The 21,251-nt window shown below is 39.0% G+C and overlaps 1 protein-coding gene and 1 long non-coding RNA gene across 2 annotated transcripts in view; one reads left to right on the plus strand and one right to left on the minus strand.

The window, feature by feature from the left end:
- Positions 1-985: 985 nt before the first annotated feature.
- LOC120799491 lies at positions 986-13,399 on the minus strand. The gene is made up of 3 exons (XR_005708840.1): positions 13,168-13,399; positions 3,752-4,003; positions 986-1,367 (listed from the first exon to the last, which is right to left on the minus strand). It is a non-coding gene; the product is annotated as an uncharacterized LOC120799491 (long non-coding RNA).
- A 180-nt stretch (positions 13,400-13,579) lies between these two features.
- The window catches only part of LOC120798896 (sickle tail protein-like), a 48,079-nt gene continuing 40,407 nt past the window's right edge, over positions 13,580-21,251 (plus strand). The window contains exon 1 of the mRNA XM_040143691.1: positions 13,580-13,619. The gene's annotated coding sequence lies outside the window, so the exon portion shown is untranslated. The remainder of the gene's footprint in view (positions 13,620-21,251) is intronic.

Consider the following 21,251-nt stretch of genomic DNA (forward strand, 5'->3'; position numbering starts at 1 on the left):
CGTCAGCCTCTCAGCTAGTCTGGGTGCCTTATCAAATGTTAAAAAGAGAGCCATAGACTATAGGTGTACTTTTTGACTGAAAAAGTGTCTTTCTACAGTCACGTGACTAAACTGGTGCAGTCCTGTTTGTCCAGCTGAGATATTCAACCAGGATCAGGCCATTCCTTTCATTCACAGATCTAGAAAAGGTTATCCATGCTTTTATGTCCTCCAGACTAGGCTATTGCAACACCCTTGATTCTGGTATCAACAGAAACAGAAACATCCAAAGATTACAGCTGATACAAAATGCTGCAGTGAGGTTTTTCACACATTTTTAAAAGAAGTGATCACTTCTCATCAATCTATGCTGCCCTGAACTGGTTACCTGTGAGTTTTGGAATTGATTGAGCCTGATCATTGCTTGAGATCCTCTGGCAGGGCCCTAACAACGGTTCCAAAACCTCAACTTGTCACTAAAAGTGACTGAGCCTTATCCTTTTTCAAATCTCTTCTTAAAGCTCACATTTCCCATTTTATTTCTCACCTTATTTCTCACATTGAGTATGATCAAATATCCACACGTCATGAGAATGGTATTAATCAGGCTTTAGCTACTTAGCCTTCATTAACTTGTGTAATTCCCTGCTCACACTGTTCATCGGTCAGTGACAATTCCTCTGCAGCTGTGTGTGAGCATGTGCTATCTGACACTGAATGAATGCTATATTGGATTTTATTTTAAGCCTACCTGAAACATGTTCTCATCAGATCAAATATTGTTCTTCCATAAGTACAGCATTTATCCATACACTGATTCACTAAAGAAATTAACACAGAAACACATCGTATGTAACAGACTCATATTCATATAAGTAAGCCACTATATCATCATGTGTCATTGTTTAGTTGAAGCCTGTTTTCTGAATATTTTTTCTTTAGAAAAGACTAGAATAATCAAAATCAATGCAGCAGGACAGATATATCATCTTTTTTATTCCACACATTCTTCCTCCTTGTCAAAACCTGGTGCGTACCTTACCAACATTACAAATTGGCTCGATTCATTTGACTGTACAGGTTGGGGTGTATTAAGTTAGTAGCAGCTAATGAATCCTGGAGACACAATCCTGCAGCAGACTCAGGCACGGTGCAAAGCAATCAATTCTAATATGAAAATGCCCTCACTTCTTCACATCCCCAGTTTTTTTTCAGACTGGTAGTCTTCGGACATTTTTCAGACTTCACACAGCTCCCTGTGGAGACACTGAAGGACCACACTTCTGTTTTCACATATGCAGAAGTACTCCTCGACACCTGAAAGCACACACTGATGTGGAAAAATCGATAGAATCCACCTTTTAGAAGTCATTGCCATCTTGTATCATCTGAAACACACACATACACACACAAACAAACACATTAGACTAAGAGGGAGGATGTTTTATGAAATGAATGGATTCACTAGCTTCTGTAATTATGTGGTGAGGAATAAAGAAACACCTTCTGGTCAGCCTCTGTTGACTTAAATTAATATATTTATTCTGAGCCCAGGAAACAGTCTACACATGAGAACCATTATAGAATCCGCTTAACCATTCTTTTCCCCACAAGCTTTTTATATCAAACTGCAATGAGGACAAGGTCATGGTTGGTCTGAATAACAAATTCCAGTAAGAACAGTTTACAATAAGCATTTCTCAGACACTAAGACATGACAATCTACAATCTTCTGGCTAGTCTGGTGTCAAAGGTTACAATGACCCTTATGAGTTATTACAAAAGCCAGTTTAATAGTGATTCAGCAATTTCACTTATAAATTTCAGTAAATTCTACCACATGGCTTTTCTAATAAAGGGTTAACTGGTGACTGCAGCTCCCTCTGGTGTTTCTATTAATTGATTCTTTAATTAATGATACTACTGACAAGCCCGCCAACAAAAGTGAAATAAATTAAGCATTGAGTATTCAACAGTCTTTAGAACACTGACAGTGCAGACAATGAAAGTCAATGATAGCTTTTTTGTTGTTGTTTGCACCCCTTATGAATGCAAAACAGAACAAAATGTGACGTAAGATCTTATCTGATGTTCAAATCAAATGCAAATAATATAGCTTATTCTGAATTATACATGTTGCTTATATAAAGTAGTATTTATCACCAGTGATATTATGTACAAGTAGTCCAAAACTTTTGTCAGTTGTATTGCTTACCTCTATCATCTAGCATTTACTCTAAACCAACTCAAGAGACCTCTGTTACATTTACTTTTTTCTTTTTCTAAATTTGATGAAGAGCTGTTATTCTTAAATTTTCAAGTAGTTAGTTGTTAGCAACTGAGAAGTAAAAGTAAAGGATTTTTTATTTTATCTTTCATTTAAATCCAAACTTTTATGTTTAGCAGTTTTACAAATATAGGCCCTGGTTCCCGCTGGGCCATAAATTTGTACAATCAAGCTTTATTTTCCATATTCTTTAATCAAATATAAATGGCAGAAGAATTACAGGATTATCAGCCTCTTATTCACACAAGTTTACTTCACAAAATTCGACATCTCCAGAGTTTATATGCAGTTTGAACTTGTGTGAAGTGAAACTCAGTGGGACATGGCAAAATATATTCTTTAGTATCTTAGCATATTCAGTTTTGTCTTGTCAAAGTGAAAAAGGTTGGCTCACTGTAGCACCCTCTGAGGTAACATCCTGTGAGAAGTTTGAACATTTTGAATATTTCTTCCCTCTCTTTTTCTCTGTACTCCCATCTTGTTTCCTCACTCCTTTCCTCTTGCATCCATTCCACTCAGATCCAGGAAACTCCCTGTCCAGAGTCTCTTCTTCCTCTACTGCCGTGGAAAGCAGCTCTGAGCAACTGCTGCAGATGAAACAGCACACCAACAGCAACCTGCTCTGTAACGAGGACGTCTCCTCCTATGGTCCAGCTCCACGTTCTCCGAGCACCTTACCTCGAACCTACGCCACTGCGGCTGGTGCCAGTAGCAGGGACAGCCAACTGGACAGCCTGATGCTGCAGCACTCGGAGGTGGAGAGGAAGAAGGAGGTGTTCCTGGACCACCCAACGCAGAAGTATCCTCACCATGCTGCCATTATCATGGGAAACCAGGACCACATGAGGGAACAGGTGAGATTTAAAGCTGTGCTGGTGTGCATTGGCTGTCAGTGTCGGACAAAAAGAATGTGGAGCAGGCTCTTGCTGACCTCTGTTAACTGTCTCGCCAGAAACGTATTCTTTTACATCAGACCCAAAACTTTGAACCACAACAGTAATGACACCTAACATAACTGCATACCTGAAGAAGAAAGCATTGCTCTCGGTGAAGCTATTGTAGCATGTTTAAATAAAGTTTTTTTTTAAAGAACCATGATTTCCATTACTATAGTTTTCCCTCTGACACATGAAGAAAAGTGAATACCATGTCTCTAGATGCTAGCCCATTCACTTCAGTGAAAGTTTTTCACTGGGTGCATCTGCCTAAGATGTAAGACTTCTTTAAAGGATGGTGATTTTCTGTGTTTTTCTTGAATGTGTCTCTCTAACATGTATTGTGAGTGTGTCCAAAACTTGATTTAGGTTGTTCGTCTGTGCCATGCATCTCCATTGTTGGAACTTTTACAGTCTTTGAAGAGTAGTTTCTGTAAAGCAGATGCTACTGAGCATGCTCAGGAACAAAGTTTGTATTGTAAACAATTATCGTTTTTTCTTTACATTTTTAACTTGCACAGTTAGCATGAGACAATGAAGAGCTCATTACCTGATTGTGGGAATGTTACCTTTTCCCATTGGATCCGTTGTTATGCTGTCAGTTAATTCTGTCCACCCTGAATAAAGTCTCTAATACTCTGTGCTGAGAAGTCCAGGTGGTGTGTGAGACATCAAAGTTCATCCTGGTTTCTCCCGTCTTGCAGCTCCTGCAGTATCGGCTCCAGATTGTTCCATTCATTTCAGGATCTACGCTTTGCCTTGGTTGGCATTGCTCAGACTCTGTTCCAGACTTTTGAAATTTCTCCAAAAAAAACAAGTCAAAGTTCAAGAGGATGTGATATGTAGCAAAACTTGCTAGCAAAGCAGTGTAAATATAAATAAAAATGTTTTTTATTCAATTCTAACATAGTAAATGCATACATAAAAAACAAATACATAAAATATATATTGTATTTCACTTAATTTCTTTGTTTTATTTTGTTTTCATTTTAAATCCAAACACATTATAATACAAAGAGTGATTGTGTTTTCGACCCAAGGAATATGTGCTCGTTTTACAGCAAATTCTTTTGTAGGGCAAAAAGTATTTGTGTGGAAGTCCGTGTGAATGGATTGCTAAACCCAGCTCATGGATTAATAAACTGAGCACACAGATTAATAAACTGAGCGCACATATTGATAAACGGAGCACACATATTGATAAACTGGGCAAACAGACTCATAAACTGAGTATATGGATCAATAAATTGTATGATAAATAACAGGGGAATACTCAGTCAAGTTGAGTTGACTGGAACAATAACAGTTTTGATAGGGACCGCTGACCTTCAGAACAAAAGGTGTGGAGAGTCAGATAGTGTCACTGTAATGTTTATTTTACATTGAATAAGAGCACAGATTTAAAAAAAAAGAATAGTATAACACATGTCCTCTCCTGTGTACTGAAGAGTGACCATCATACATAGCAGAGTATAAATAAGACAATGTCTGAGTGCTCATTGAATATTCATGTGTCACATATCTGAAGAAAACGTTCAGGCCAGTGGATGTATTTTGAGATAGAACTTGTGCGTTGAAATCAAAGAGGAATTGTACAATTGTACAACTTGCTGTGATGTGCTTGATTTCAAGCTATTAAGGTCAGCATTTTTGATATAGTATTTTGACTGTACGGTATATATTTTTGAGATTATCTAAAATTTTTGTTTTAGAGTCAGTCAAGTAAGCTAACATGTTCTGCTGGTCTGAATATTTTTACTATCACAGTTTGGTTATTAGGGGGATTTTTCTGAAACTAGTCAATGTCAGCAACATGGCTGCAGAGGTTGGTGCATAGATGAATGTTACATTTAAGTCCATTTTGCATTTGTTCTTCCCTAACATTACTAACTTGTGCACTCGCTATAGTTTTTCACTTCACAAATTTATCAGTTTTGTACCAAAAAATTACTTATTTTTTTCACTCATAGGATGCAACAAATAAAAGAAGTTGACCATCGTAGTTGACTCCCTAGGGCTCTAATCAGATTTTATTTCATGTTTGGCTGTTATACATAAAAGTGAAAACAGCCACTGACAAATGTAGCGGGAGTTTTAGGATGAGATGATGAAACTGTCAGGACACCAGGTGAACACATTCTGGCTTCTCGTGATCTCCTTCGAAATATTTACAAGCAGTTTCCAACTCCTTCTTTTCTATGTTATATCCCACAGACAAGTATGTTTCTTGTTTGTTATTTGAGGTAAGCCAGTTAGTTAAATGGCTTGTGGTCTGTTGTCATACTTGATCTCTCTTGAGCCCCTTTTGTACCGCCTGTTCAAGATGGGAATGCTGTGCCTTTATTCCACCTTGCTGTTCTGTATAAAAAAGGTATGAACACGGAAGGGGCATTCTTGTTCTGCCTTTAAGCCGACAGCAGAGGTAGTCACAGAGCCGTATGAACTTCTGTATAAAAAGGAGAGCCAGAAAGGCCGGAAAGTCACTGACGCTGTTGTGTTACAGGTCACTCCTCAGATTCCAGAATGCCGGCATACTATCTAAAATCATACACTGCAAAGTCAGTGTAATGGCTTTTAACTTGCAATGCACACATTCTAATCTTTGGATGTGAGTGGAAGATTAAAGCATGATCAAAACTAAAACCGCTGCAAGTTGATTGAAGGACATTGAAGAACATTAAAGTCTAGATTTAGATTTTATCAAGTCTATCTTAATACATAACTCTGCTGTTTACTGTAAAGAAACTAACATGTTTTGAAGGACATGTAATGTTGCTCATAGCAGAGTACTAGACAGGACATATTTACTTTTTCAATATTAAAACAATAATCACAATCTTTCCCTAACCATAATCAAAGCGTTAAAGAGTTTCCCACATGTAGGAGGCAGGATGCCAACCGTTGCCCCCCCTAACCCTAATCCTACCCCCCCAATTGGCTGCTGACTATTAAGATACTGTCTGCCTCTGCATCTGACTGGCTAGTACTCATTGCCCTCGTTGATTGTGTTGGCAAGGTTTAGGCATGAAGAAGGATGATTGGTTAGGGTTGAGTAAAAGTATCAGGGTAAGCCAATCTGAGGCAGGGGAGGGGCAGGTCTTCAGCCACCTTGGTTGGGAAAAAAAATAACACTGTCTGACATGACTACAGACTGAACTTATTGACAAAAGCTTGATTTCCTTAACTTTTACCCTGTAAGAGTGAAGACAAAGGGAAGAAAGTAAGAAAAGTACACCAACCTCTATGGTATATGCCAATCTGGTCTTTGGTCTCCCACTAGAGAGGAATAAACCTGAGCTTTTCTTGTTTCCAATTCGCTGCTTTGGTTTTTCAGTTATATGCAGTGAGTGAGAATGATGCTTCAAGAAAAATTCATACCAATTATTTCATATTCATCATTAATATCTTGAAATGAAATTTGAATTGAATTACAGTGGAATAAAGAAACTGCTTTCTGCATCTTACTGTGTTTGCTGAGTCCACAGGAATATTGCCTTTCTGGAAGTGCAGTGCTGAATGTTGAATGTGTGTCTTTGCATTTGTAAAGATAAGAGATGATGAATACATTCCTTTCTTCGGTATTGGTTCAATAAAGCTCTGGCATTTATAGGCAACTTTTTTGCTACCAACCTAACAGGTCAACAGAGGATGCCATCTGCATAGCACTTCACTCTTCCCTGACCCACCTGGGCAGTCATCATACATATGTTAGGATGCTGTTCACTGATTTAAGTTCAGGATTTAACACTGTCTCTCCAATGAAGTTGATCTCCAACCTCAAAAACTTTGGTATCAGTCTGTTAGGATAGACTACTTCTCCTCCTCCCCCTTCAATCTGAATACTGTCCTCTCCTTTACTTTCTCTTCACCAACAGCTACATACCTGTACATGGCTCCAGCACCATAATGAGGTTTGCAGATGCCACCATAGTGGAGGACCTGATTAGTAACAATGATGGATCGGCCTACATGGACAATGTTCAGCACCTGGCAATGTGGTGTGAATATAACAACCAGGCCCTCAAGATGCTAAAGCCCAACTAGTGTAAAGAAATTTTAAGCAAGTTTTAAAGAAATGTTTCAAGGTTTCTCAAGAACTGCTCATCAAAAATACTTCACAGTCGACGCTGCATTTCCTTGTTTCCTCAGCAATACACTCGCAAAGTCTGAAGTCAATTGGATGGGTAGTTGTCGAGAAAATCGAAATACAAACAGACAGAGATTCCTCCATTCACAGTTAGAGGCAACAGTGTCTTTATTTTGTGGGGAAACTGAAGAAAGCTCTCCTGTATTCCCAAATCCTGGTGAACTTCTACCGCTGCACCATTGAGAGTATCATCACCAACTGCATCTCATTGTGGCACGGCAACTGTTCTGTCTCTGACTGCAAGGCTGTCCAGCATGTAATGGAAAGTGCCCAGTACACTGCCACTGAGGATATCTACCTTCCTGTGGAGGACAAGTGGCATCATCAAGGATCACTCTCATCCCATTCGCTGACTGTTTTCCATCCTCCCCTCTGTAGGGCACTACAGGAGCCCCTGCTCCCGTAACAGCAGGCTTAGGAACAGGTTATTTTCTATGGTAGTAAGCCTGCTGAACCCTCCCTGCATTTTTACACCTTACACACATTCTGTAATGCATATTTATTTTGCAGTACCCATATAATTCTACACCCTTCCTGCACTCTTTATTTTTCACATTTTTTTTTACAATAAACTAATCTTGCACCTTCCATATACTGCACATATTACTTACCAGCACATCATATATTTCATGCTTCTGTTGAAATACTTATCTAATCAAATCAGACCTAATCTCATCTCATCTATTATGTTAATGATGTGTCTGTGTTTAGTGGGGGTAGGGAGGTGGCTAGAGATGTCCTGACCTACTATAATAAGTGACTCGTTTAGTGTCATAAAGTTGAGAAGTTGGACTGTTCTACTAGTCAGACTGGTAAAGCCAGTATTATTTACTGAGGGAGTTTTGTTTATACTGCACAAACAACAGAGAGGCAGTGAAAGAGAGGTGGGTCTTCTCATTGCACCTGATTCCGACACAGAAAAACACGCCATTGAGAGACACAAAGAAGTCCGATAAACGAATAAAATCACTTTTAAACTGACGTGAAGCACTGGGACTTGATTTTACCCCCAAACCTGAGCTGGCTAGTGTTAACTACAAGTTAGCACTTTGAAACGACTCCGCGCTGCAAGCTTTTCCCTCCAGGTAAGCTTGCTGAACCTACTCGATTATAAATTGAACCAACAAACATTTCTGCTGACTGAAAGACTTTTTAGAGTAACTGAAGGAAAAGGTTGTTTAGTAAGTCGGCACACTAACCAGCGTTTAAACATTTAGTTAACATACCCGCGCCTTCAATCCGCTAAACCCTTATTCTGCGTTGGTTTAGCTGGACCAAAGAGCCTCTCTCTCACATCATTGTGCGGGTTGGTCAGCGTTTCTCAGCCGCATACCGCTCAGCTCTACGGTGAGGCGTGTAGCGCCAAACTCAAGTTAACTTCTGTCCATTTTCTGTTGCGTGACAATTATCCACTGCAGCCACAGTAAAACAAGAAACGATAAACGAAGTGTTAGGGTCCACTCTTTCGTTCGGCGTTAGTTTATACATAAAATACGAGTTAGTTCATTAAAATATTAACTTGTAGAATTATCTTTTATACGATTCCCACCAGTCAGGAGTTACCACCATTGCGGTGAAGGTAGCGAACTGTCAGCCAACTGTAAAAGATGATATTTAACTGAAATAAGTTGGGAACTGTTTCTCAACCAAATGGTAGAATAAAGATCGCTTCCTAGTGCTACATTAAGAAAAGGAGTCTATGTGCAATAGAGTCTCTATTACATATGTAGCTCCACTGAGGTTGGGCCACCTGCGGGCACAAGTGTACAGCAAGAAAGGTAAGCAATTTACCAGAGGATAATAAAGTGAAATTTGGAGATATAATTACATTTATGATATCTCCAATTTATGGAGCCCCCCTGGGGTCAGCTGAGGAAAAAGAGACCCATGTGTAAATCTGAACTGTCAAATCCATGCCCAAGGTTTTGCAATCCTTGTGCACGGTTTATAAACTGTGCCCACAGATTTGCAATCCATGCCCATGGATTACATATCTGAGAGCATGGATTGCAAAACTGTGAGCATGGATTATGAATCCAAGAACAGGGTTTAAAAACCCTGCGCTCAATTTGTAAACAGAGTACAGATTTACACATGGCTGTTTTTTTTGTTTTTTTTTACTTTCAGCTAACCCTCGGGGGGCTCCATACCTGTTGCATTCAGATGAGTTAACTACAATCTGCAATAGCAACCTGACTAGAAAGGATAACGCCATGGATCTCGAATATCTAAACTGATTTTAAAGGAGGTAGTTTGATTCTGAGTTACAGAAGGAGTGGACAACATGGCCAAAATTAATGCAGAAATAATTATCATGTAATTATCTGAATTCTGACTCAGTACAATCCACATATTTACTGAAATATTCATGACCACATGACTTTTAATTCATGTTCATCACATATACTCAAATATTGATATTGTGTTGCATTTTCAAACAATGTACACCAAATTTAAAGCTTTCAGTTCATTAAGATCAACTTTTTTCTAATTTATTTTTTCATTACAGTTAAACCACAGTATCTCCATGGGAAAATTTGGACCCGGTTATAGTTTCATTTAAATTCAGAGATATGAAACTCATCCCCAATACTCAGTTGGGAATTCCTTGCAACTTGATGAAACGAACTTTAGTCATAATTTTGGTCAGTAAAATTAAATTCTAGATATCTTAAAGTAAGTTTCTTCAGTCATATTAAATACAGATATCTGTTACATGTACTGTATGTGACACTACATATTGACATGTGTTGAAATAATGTCAATTTTTAAGTACATAGCTGGGGTAGGCCTAAAGCTTACTATATTGAAATCTTTCTTGCTTGCTAGCCTTTCATCTTCCCTCGTCTTTTCATTTTCTCCTTCCTCATTCCTCTTCTTCTGCTCTCTAGTCTCCCATCCCTTCACTCACCTGGCCCTCATTTTGACCTTATGCTGCTTATGTCCTAGTATTTTGTTGAAGTGGAGACTGACCCCAGTGGTAAGTCCATTTCAAAGCCTTTGCTCTGTGTTTAATGGGCCCTGCTTGGCCCCAGTTTGACACCTGACGACAGGCCCAGTGGAGCAAACTGAAGCAGGGTTTGATTTTGTGGCTGCATCTTCACTGCAAGCGTTGATGGTTGTAAGGAAATGCTGTGAATTTTTTGGTTTAGCATGTGCTATGCTAAATTATAGCTTAGTCTGTAGTCACAGGTATCCTTGCCAATTTAGTGTCTGCTGGATTTGTGTGTTTTAGAGCTGCAATGATTAATCGATTAGATGATTGACAGAAAATTTGGCAACAATTTTTGCCTTTTTTTTTAAGCAAAAATGCCAAATATTTGCTGTTCCATTTTCTCAGATGTGAGGATTTGATGCTTTTTGTGTCATGCCTGATAGGAAACTGAATAACTTTGGGTTTTGGACTCTCAGTTGGAGAGAACAAGACATGTAAACATGTCACCTTGGACTGTTGGAAATATTAACTTTTCACATTTTGTAGCCAAACCAATGAATTCATAACGAAAACAATGGTTAGTTGCAGCTCTAGTATATTTACAACATTCTCTACTTTAGAGATCATTTACAATAAACTAAAAATAAATGGTGAAATTGTTCATTTCTGTCCTTGCCTCAGCATCGTACTGAAGGCTGTTTCCTAAGTTAATGGGACACTTCACCCATTTTGTGTGTCAGTTTGCTCGTCATGGGTAGTCCTACTGAGCCTGTGAAAACATATGTATAAAGTCTATCTTTCTGGATTAGTTTTGTCAAGTCTGAGAAAATTACCATTATGTCACAGTGTTGTCACTAGCATTATTTGGGCTTGGGCTTGGAGATTTATAACAGAAAGCCTGCGTTACAAACTGGATTTGAAAGATGTAAGCATTTACCAGCCACGGAAGGTCCTACTAGAGGTGTCATTGAGTTGCATTTATGGGAAGTACTAAAAGTCAAGATATCTTGGCCTCCGCTGCTTCGATATTTATTTATTTTAAATCTGTCCCTTGTAAGTCCCTCACCATTACCAGTATAAAATACTGAGTAATCTCCCATCTTTCAGCAAGAATGCAGGGAAATTGCCAGAGCGTTGCTGCTTGAAGCAAAAAGAGCCAAACTGGGTACACTAAAGCATTAACTGCAATGTTTCTTAAGAATATTTCCACAGTTCATGACTTAAAGTTAAATGTGCAGAGCTCATCCTTAAAATGTATACATTTACGGGCATCATACAGTGACACACTCAGTTTTGTAAAGTAAATGTCCTTTTTCGTGTGTTTTTAAATGGTATTTGTTGGTCAACTGTCACTCAACATAGATGTTTTAGTTTCCAGTTTCTTTTTCACAAAGACAAAGACGAGAGCTGTTTGAGAGCATCAGAAATGCTATTATCAAAAAAATATAACTCCAGAAGGTACAAGGCAATCACTGAAGATCTTGAAATCCCTCATTCAACAGTTTGTAATGTTACCAAGAAGTTTCACAGTCATAAAACTGTTAAGACACTTCCAAGAAGTGGTTCTAAGAAGAAACTCGTCACAAACTTTAGGAACTGAACATAACCTATATGCAACAGCAGTTTATGTTCTGCCTGTGCAGAAAATTTCATACTGATTGACCTTTAGGTAAAGCCATTTGTTCTATGAGCCCTTTCACAAATGGTACAGAACATATGGTCTATTCCATCCACCTTTTCATGCCTTAACCATTTGAACTCTTCTTGCCATTCTGGTTTAACAAATTGTTTGGCTTTTTTGGCTGTTGCATCTTCCATTTTCTTTAGGAGCTTGACACTTTTCTATAGTCTTGCTGGCCTCGGCTGCAGTACGTGCACCATTTAAAAAAAAAAAAAAAAAAAAACTGGTCGAGGGATGTCTGCTTTAACATGTCGGCTTTGACATGTCGGAGTTGTGCAAGTATGCGGAGTCAAACCTAGTCACATGACCAACCACTAAGTGAATATCTCATTCTCGTAACAGCAGAGGTAAAACTAAAGTTTTGCATAATATAAGTTTATATTTAAGTTTTCTTGGTGACATATTTTATAGGTCACACAATATTAGACCATTTAAAATGCTGTTAATTAATTAGTTAATTTATTGATTTGGCATATTTACCAGTGGACATTTGACCATTGATATTTTCATTCAACGCACATCTACACGATACTGGCTAAAACGTAAACTCTGACACAAGCATTTAAAAAAGCCTTTTCTGAGTCAAAAAGTTAATCTGCTGCTTTATAAATATCACTATAGGGAAGCTTTACACACACACTGTAACAAGTTTCACTTAGTGTGTGCGAATCGTAGAGGCTCAACAGCACAGAGGACACTGTATGTTGCAGACCACTCCTGTTTTGGAAAAGGACCATCTCTGGAACCAATGCTTAAAACTACAACTCTTTACACCACACATTGTGTGTAAGACAAGGGGAGAGAAGAGGCTAGATTATACAATGAAAACCCCGAACTATTAAGAAATACATTAGGTTTAAACTGCCTGTTAGTTGAAGTTGAACACTGTCATTGGGCTTTGGTTAGTGTCACAGGTGTTTGCAGGAAGCAGGAGGGAAGGATGTTAGTTGGATAAATTGGATAGGAAAATGTTGATTTACTCTAAATCAGGAGCTATCTGATCAAAGAATGAGTGAAGTGGATTATAAATCTCACCAGAGATTCGACGCCAGTGCTTAGCACTGAACAGTTTTTTAACAGAGTGCTACAGAAGTTTTTGTGTACTATAATTATTGGTTTAATTCACATTCTAATGTATATACAATGGCTGTGTTGTGTTACATTGGGACCCGAAAGCAGAACTTTGACAAAATGCAGTCTTACTGAGAAGTTGATGAGGTGAGGTTTTGGGGAGCTGAACCAGAGTTAAGTGAAGCAGGGCAGGGAGAAGGAGCAGGACCGTTGGCTGGAAGGCAGACTTGCGAGGTGCTGGGAGAGGCAGGCAGATTGAGATCAGCAGAAGATGATTAACCTGATGCATGGAGTTCAACTAGGTTTAGGCAAACACAAGGAAAGTACAAACTTGAGCTTAGGTATTGCCACAGCATTACTACCACATTGGTAAACTGAACAATTTGGTGAAGCCTGGAGTCGGGGGAATATATACTGCAGGAGCTTGATGAGTGGATGGGTAACAGGTGCGCAGGTGGATTGGCAGCAGGAGGGAAATGGAGCACCACACCCAGACAAAACACACAGACAGACAGACAAACAGGGGACAAACAAGAAACACAAGGAAGGGGAAAAACAGCAGAAACACTAAGAATGAGGGAGAGGTATAGCTGGTGCCATGACAGGCTGTTTACTTTGACTTTTGTTCCCTTAAGACTCGTGTACTGCTCAGCATGCACTGTAGGTACTAAGTATTCACTTGGCGCTTGCCTTTTTATACTGAAACTGGGCTCAGATTAGCTGTAGATACTGCTCCTGGCAGTGTCTGCTGCTGTTCAGAGATCAGTTAAGGTACTACAACACCGTTTCTCACGACAGCCTGCAGATTCTGTACATACAGATGTTTTTGTGAGATAGGCTTTTTGAGTTTTGATGATAGTTAGGTTGCTTTTTTGTTGAGGAAAATAATATTTTAATTCCATGTTTTGATTCTGTTTTGATCTTTATTGACTGGAAAACTTATGGGAATTAAAAATACTCAAGGGAAATCAATACAGTTAAAAAAATATATAACATGAAAACTTAACAATAGGGCTGACCCGAATGCCTCAAAGCTTTGATGCTTCTGCCCTTACCATGGTAATTGATGTCCAAATCAGCATTCAAATGCTGCATTTTTTTTTGTTTGTTTTTTCTATCACCTCTGCCAAGGAGGTTATGTTTTCAGCCATGTCTGTTTGGTTTTTTATTTGTCAGCAGGATTATGCAAAAAGTGCTGAATTGATTTGCACCAAACCTGGGGGAAGGATTGGGCATGGGCCATGAGCCAGGGAAGAACCCATCAAACTTTGGGGAAGATCCGGATCATTTACTATGAATTTGAATTTTTTTCTCTGAAGTCTGGTGTATGTTGTTTGACATTGGCCTTGGCAGAGGTTATGCAATCTACTGAGTGCCATTTCAGTTGGTTGGTTTGTTTATTTGTCAGCAGGATTATGCAAAAAGTACTGAACTGATTTGCACTAAATTTGGAGGAGGGATGGGGCATGGGCTAGGGAAGAACCCATTAAATTTTGGTGTGGATCCAGGGGCAGATCCAGGAAGATAAGGTAAGGCCAAATATCGACACAAATATTTGGCCTTGGAGGAGGTATGCGCTCTACAAGCACATGTGTTTTACAAGTTACAACTATGCTAGCGAGATGTCAAAAAAGTCAAGCATCCAGAATAACTTCCAAATTTGTGAAGATGATTCACAAAAAATCAAGTGCCAGATATTCTAAAGGAAACATATCATTAATCTAGAAGAAGTTTGGCAAATCACCTGAAAAACTGTAAGTTACATTTTAACCATCTTGCCACTGCTCAGATTTTCTTTTTTACATTATAGCTGATGTTAGTGCAATCTGCATGACAAGTATAAAGTTGAAGTCTTATTTTTCTCCTGCCCCGGCAAAGCTTTGAATATTCGTGGGTAATTGTCACTGAAGCTTAAAAGCCCCAAAATGATATTTGGGACACCCCCTATGAACAAGTAACTGAACAATGTACCATGAAATGTAATGATAGGAAAATGAAAAATAGCATGAAACCAGGTGTGAAGTTTGTATTGTGAAGCAGAGACATAAATGATTTTTTGTCATGTATTGGTCTAGTTCAGTTTATATCCAGGTCATAATTATTTAAAACAAATCAAATTCAATGGATCAAGAATGTTTGCCTATGTTACGTATTTATGTAAAAAAAACAAAAGAGAATACCTTGTATGTAGTATGGGCCGACTGTAAATTATTTAGCTGTATGGTATATTTTGGTCATAGCTTGAAGTGTCTTATTGAACTGAATTGTACCAATACTATGTGTTTAAAACTGTGTCATAAAAGAAATGAGAATGAGAATTTTAAAATAGTCCCAAGTGTGTTTTGAGTTAAATCAGATGCTGCATGAAAAGCTGCTGCATGACTGGAGTTGGGATGAAAGGAGTGAAATGCTGACATGAATTATACACACACGCAGCTTTAACATTGAATAGTCACACAGCATACACAAAGTTTTTACCTTTATGGTGTATGTGAAAAAGCTTAATTAATGTATTCATATTAACTGTGTCAATGACAGATTTGCATGCAATTAAAACACTATAATTTAGCATCTATCAATATATTATTTATTATGACATAATATTCATTGAAGAGTATTTAGATATTTGCTGATCCCTGAAAAAACACTTAGTTCTGATTGAAACAATATTTCTCAATTGAAAAATTGGATTTAAAAATGTAACTGGCAATTAGAAAGGAAATTAAATCTGTACAAAATTATCCTACATTTTGAGTTGAAATCCATTTATTAACAATTTGTAATTTATAAATGTCTAATTTCATAATTTTTAAGAGATTTGACAGTTACTGAATATAAAAATCTGTCATTCATATTTAGGCTGATCTTTTTTTCTTTACATACAGTGACTTCAGAAGGTATTCAGATCCCTTCCCTTTTATGCACACTTTATTGTGTTGCAGATTTAATTTAAATGGATAAAATAGCCACTTTTTCCCATCAACACTCAGTAACCCATATTGATGATAGTATGCAGACCTTTGCAGTGATCAAATTGTGTTCAGGTCCATCCTGTCTGCTTTAATTATTATTACCCTTGCTTGTAGAACTTGATTGGAGTCCACCTGTGGCAAACTGCATCGATTGGACATAGTATTCACAGGCACACATGATTCTATAAAGTATATAAGGTCCCACAATTCACACTGCATATCAATACAGTAAACAAGCAATGAAGTCCTAGGAACTTTCTGAAGACCTCTGTGATAAAATTGTGGTGAGGCATAGATTAGGGGTGGGGTATAACACAATTTCGTAACCATTTGGCCAAAATGAGTAAGCAGAGATGGGAGAAGCTGCCAGAAGGACGACCATCTCAGGAGCACTCCATCAATCAGGCCTAGAGAAGCCACTTTGAGTTAAAGGCATATGACAGCCAAATGGCATTTGAAAGACTCGGAAAGCATGAGGGAATAAGATTCTCATTTTCTTCAAAAAAGTAACCCTTTGGACAGAACTCCAAGCAGTATTTTTGCCAAACACCATTCACTGCTCATCACCTGGCTAATACCATCCCTACAGTGAAGCATGGTTGTGGCAGCATCATGCTATGGGGGTGCTTCTTAGTGGCAGTGACAGGGAGACTGGTTAGTACTGATGGAAGAATGAATGCAGCTAAATACAAAAAGGTCCTTGAAGAAAACCTGCTCCAGATTCATGTGACCTGAGACTTGGGCAATGTTTATCCAGTCTCTGACTGTCCTTGAGTTGCCCAGCCAAAGCCCAGACTTCAACACAATAGAACATCTGTGGGGAGGCCTGAAGATGGCAGATCAGACACGCTTCCCATCCAGTCTGACAGAGCTTGAGAGGATCAACCGCCCATTTCCAGCTGTGCAAAGCTTGTAGAGACTTACCCAAGAAGACATCAAGCTGTAATTGCTGCAAAGGGGCTCCTACAAAGTACTGAATTTGGGTCCTGAATATTTTTGTGAATGAGGGATTTCCATTTTTGATTTTTAATAAATTTAGCTAGTCCTTATCCATCTCCAGGGGGTGGGCCCAATTAAGTTCGCTTATCAACCTGGCATTGGGGTGGATGACACTGTCATCTACCTCCTACATAGATCCCTTTCTCCCCTAGAAAAGGCTGGGAGCACTGTGTGAATCATGTTTTTTTGATTTCACCAGTGCCTTCAATACCATACAGCCCACGCTTCTGAGAGACAAGTAGGAGGGTACACCACTTCACAGCATGTATCATGGACTACCTCACCAACCAACCACAGCATGTGAGTATACAGGACTGTGTCACATGGTTGTATGCAACATAGGGGGCACGACAGGAACAGGCCTGGCTCCCTTCCTCTTCACCCTGTACACTGCAGACTTCATGCACAACTTCACCAACGCCACTTGCAAAAGTTCTCTGAAGACTCCACAATCATCAGGGAATATGGCGAACTTATCCTGGGTTTTGTGTATAGGTGCCAGCGGAACCGCCTCCATTTGAGATGATGAAATCTTACAAGTACCTGGGTGTTCATCTACAATTGGTCCATAAGTATTTGGACAGTGTAAATAATTCTCATAATTTAGCCTCTGTTCACCGCAGTGGATTTGAAACAAAACTATCAAGATGTGATTGAAGTGTAGACTTTCAGCTTTAATTCAAGCGGGTATAACAACAATACTGCAGGAACCGTTTTTAGGAATTACAGCCATTTTAATACATAGTCCATTTTCAGAGGCTCAAAAGTAATTGGACAAATCAACATAATTATGAATATAAGGATTATTTTAATACCTAAAAGAAAATCCTCCACAGTCAGTGACAACCTGAAGTCTGGAACACATGGGCATCAACCGATGCTGGGTTTCTTCCCTTGAGATGCTTTACCAGGCCTTTACTGCAGCCACCTTCAGTTGCTGATTGTTTTTGGGTCTTCCTACTTTCAGTTTTGTCTTCAGTGGGTCAAAAGCATGCTCAACAGGGTTGAGGTCAGGTGTCTTACTTGGCGATTGTAGAACATTCCATTTCAAGCTCAATGGTTGCTTTTGCAGAATGTTTTTGGGTCATTATCCATCTGTACTGTTTCCTATCAGTTTTGCATTGTTTGCTTGAATCTGAGCAGAGAGTATAGCCCTATACACTTCAGAATTTATCCCGCTATTTCTATCAGCAGTGACATCATAAATAAACATCAGTGACCCAGTTCCATTGGCAGCCATACATGCCCATGCCATAACATTTCCTCCATCATGTTTGACAGATCATGTGAAATGCTTTGGATTATGAGCCATTCCATTCCTTCTCCATACTTTTCTCTCCACATCATTCTGGTACAAACTAATCTTGGTTTCATCTGTCAAAAGAATCTTGTTCCAGAACTGGGCAGGCTTTTTTAGACGTTTTCTGACAAAGTCTAATCTGGCGTTTCTGTTCTTGAGTGTTACCAGTGGTTTGCACCTTGTGGTAAACCCTCTGTATTTACATTCATGAAGGTGTCTCTCGATTGTAGACTTTGTCAATGACACACCTACCTCCTTTGAGACTTTTCTTGACCTGGCTAGATATTGTAAAGGGGGTTTTTCTTCACCAAGGAAAGAATTCTTTGATCATCCACTTTAGTTGTCTTCCACGGTCTTCCAGGACTTTTGCTGTTGCTGAGCTTGCCAGTGCATTCTGTCATTTTAAGAATATACCAAATTGTTGTTTCGGCAACTCCCAAAGTTTCTGCCATCTGTCTGATTTTTTTCAGCCTAATGATGGCCTCCTTCATTTGCTTCGACACCTCTTTGGATCGCATATTGAGAGTTCCCACGACAGAGTATTTATAAAAATGGCTGCAATGGCTAAACGGTTAGTGAGATATCTCCATCCATTGTGGTGGTGTACTGAAGCAAAATTATGAAAATTGTGTCACTGTTCAAATACTTATGGATCTAACTGTAAATAATAAACTGGACTGGTCTGTAACTGTAAATGTGCTATATAAAATAGGCCAGAGCAGACACTACCTGCTCAGGAGACTCAGGTCTTTGTGGTTTGCTGGGGCAGCAGCATCTCGACTGCCGACAGGAAGAAAATTAATACACTGGTTAAGAAGGCCAGATCTGTTCAGGGATGCCCCCTGTATCAATGGAGGTGGTGGGAGAAAGGAAGATGATGGCTAAGCTATCATACCTGAAAGAGAACTTGTGCCACCCCATGCAGGACTCTCTGACAGCACTGGACAGATACTTCAGTGACAAGCTGCTTCACCCGCAATGTGTGAAGTAGAGACACTGCAGGTACTTCCTTTCTGCTGCTTTCAGACTTTGCAATCAGCAGTGTTCCCAATAGACCACTCAGACCAAAACTGACAAATTCACTCATCTGCAATATCAGTACCATGCAATAACCATATTTCCTACGTGCAATAATGTGTTTCTAACTGTTGAGTCTGTTTATTTATTTAATTTACTTAATTAGAATTTATTTTACTCTTTGTATTGATTTGACATATTTTGTTAATTATCTTATTTTGTTAATTTTGTTTACTTATTTTTATGTCCCTGCACCGGCGACAGCCATGGCTGGAGGCATTATGTTTTCAGGTTGTCTGGTTTTCTATCGATCCCTCCCATTCTCGTGAAAGTAATGTCTCAGGAATGCCTTGAGGGAATTTCTTCAAATTTGGTTGTCAAAGGTCAAGGTCACTGTGACCTCACAAAACACATTTTCAAAAAAACTCAAGAATTCATACGCTAATAATGATAAAATACACTGTTGGCCACCCCTCGTCAAAATTTCTGTTACACTGAATAGCTCAGCGATTAGACGATGACCTGTTTTCTAAAAGGCATTAAGTTAAAGATGACACACATCTTTAATATTTTAAGCAATATTACTTTTTTACACAGCTTGTAAACGCTTTTTGTAGCCAGCTAAGAGTCATTGTGTTCTTGTTTTAGGGATTTTCACCCAATTCTCTTTGTAGAAGGCTTCTAGTTCTGTGAGATTCTCGGGCCGCATGCATGCACTGCTCTTCTGAGGTTTATCCATAGATTTTCAAAGCTGTTTAGGTCAGATGACTGCAGAACCTTCAGCTTGCGCCTCTTGAGGTAGTCCATTGTGGATTTTGAGGTTTTGTGGGCATGAGTTATTTTAATTTGTGCTAGGCAGCTGTTTAGAGAAGTCCATGGCTGCTGATTGTTGGGTCAAGGTTTGGGGAGTTAGATTATTTATAAAGCTTTGAAATTAAAGCTAAGGATGATTGTAAACAAGCTGTAACCCTAACAAGCTAATTAAGGTCTGAGACCTTGGTAAAAGTTATAAGACAGCTCAAATCATTTCAGGTGCCCAAACTTAAACTGAATTTCAAGTACATAACTCAGAATATCTTAATAAATAAATAAAAAATACAAACTAAAAATGTACCCCAGACACAATTATTGGCACCCTTCACTAATATTTGTTTGCAGAACCACTGGCAACAATGGCAGCCTCTAAATGTTTCTTGTAGCCATGTAGAAGCTTCTTGCACCTGTCTGCTGGTAGTTTCTGCCACTCTTCCCTTGCTATGCTGGAGTCCTTTTTGCAATGGCAGATTTCAGCTCTCTCCAAAGGTTTTCAATGGGATTTAGGTCAGGACTCATTGCTGGCCAGTTTAAAACAGTCCATCTTTTCCTTTTAAACCATTCTTTTGTGCTGCTGGATGTGCGCTTTTTGTCGTTGTCCTGCTGAAAGACCCAAGACCTTCGTCTCAAACCTAGTTTTCTGACACTGGGTCAGACAACAGACAACACATTTCTCTCTAAAATGCCTATGTAATCTTCTGATTTCATTATTCCTTTGATACATTCAATGCTTCCAGTACCAGAGGCAGAAAATCAGCCCCACAGCCTGATAGAACCTCCACCATGTTTTACTGTAGGTAGGGTGGTCTTTTCCTTATGGGCTTCATTTTGTCGCCTATCTACAAACTGAAGCACTGCATTCCGAGAAAGCTCTACTTTGGTTTCATCTGTCCATAGAACATTATGCCAAAAAGAGTGTGGCTTATCTATGAAAGTTTTTGCAAAAAATAGTTTTACCTTTCTGTGCATTTCTTTCAATAAGGGTGTTCTTCTTGGCTTTCGCCAATGGTGCCCTACTAGTGTGCTGCGTATGGTATGGGCTGAAACCACCACCCCAGATGGCTCCAGGTAAGCCTGAAGCTCTTTAGATGCCCTGGAAGTGTCTTAACAGTTTT

The sequence above is a fragment of the Xiphias gladius genome, chromosome 14 (genome assembly GCF_016859285.1).
Source record: "Xiphias gladius isolate SHS-SW01 ecotype Sanya breed wild chromosome 14, ASM1685928v1, whole genome shotgun sequence".
Classification (NCBI taxonomy): domain Eukaryota; kingdom Metazoa; phylum Chordata; class Actinopteri; order Istiophoriformes; family Xiphiidae; genus Xiphias; species Xiphias gladius.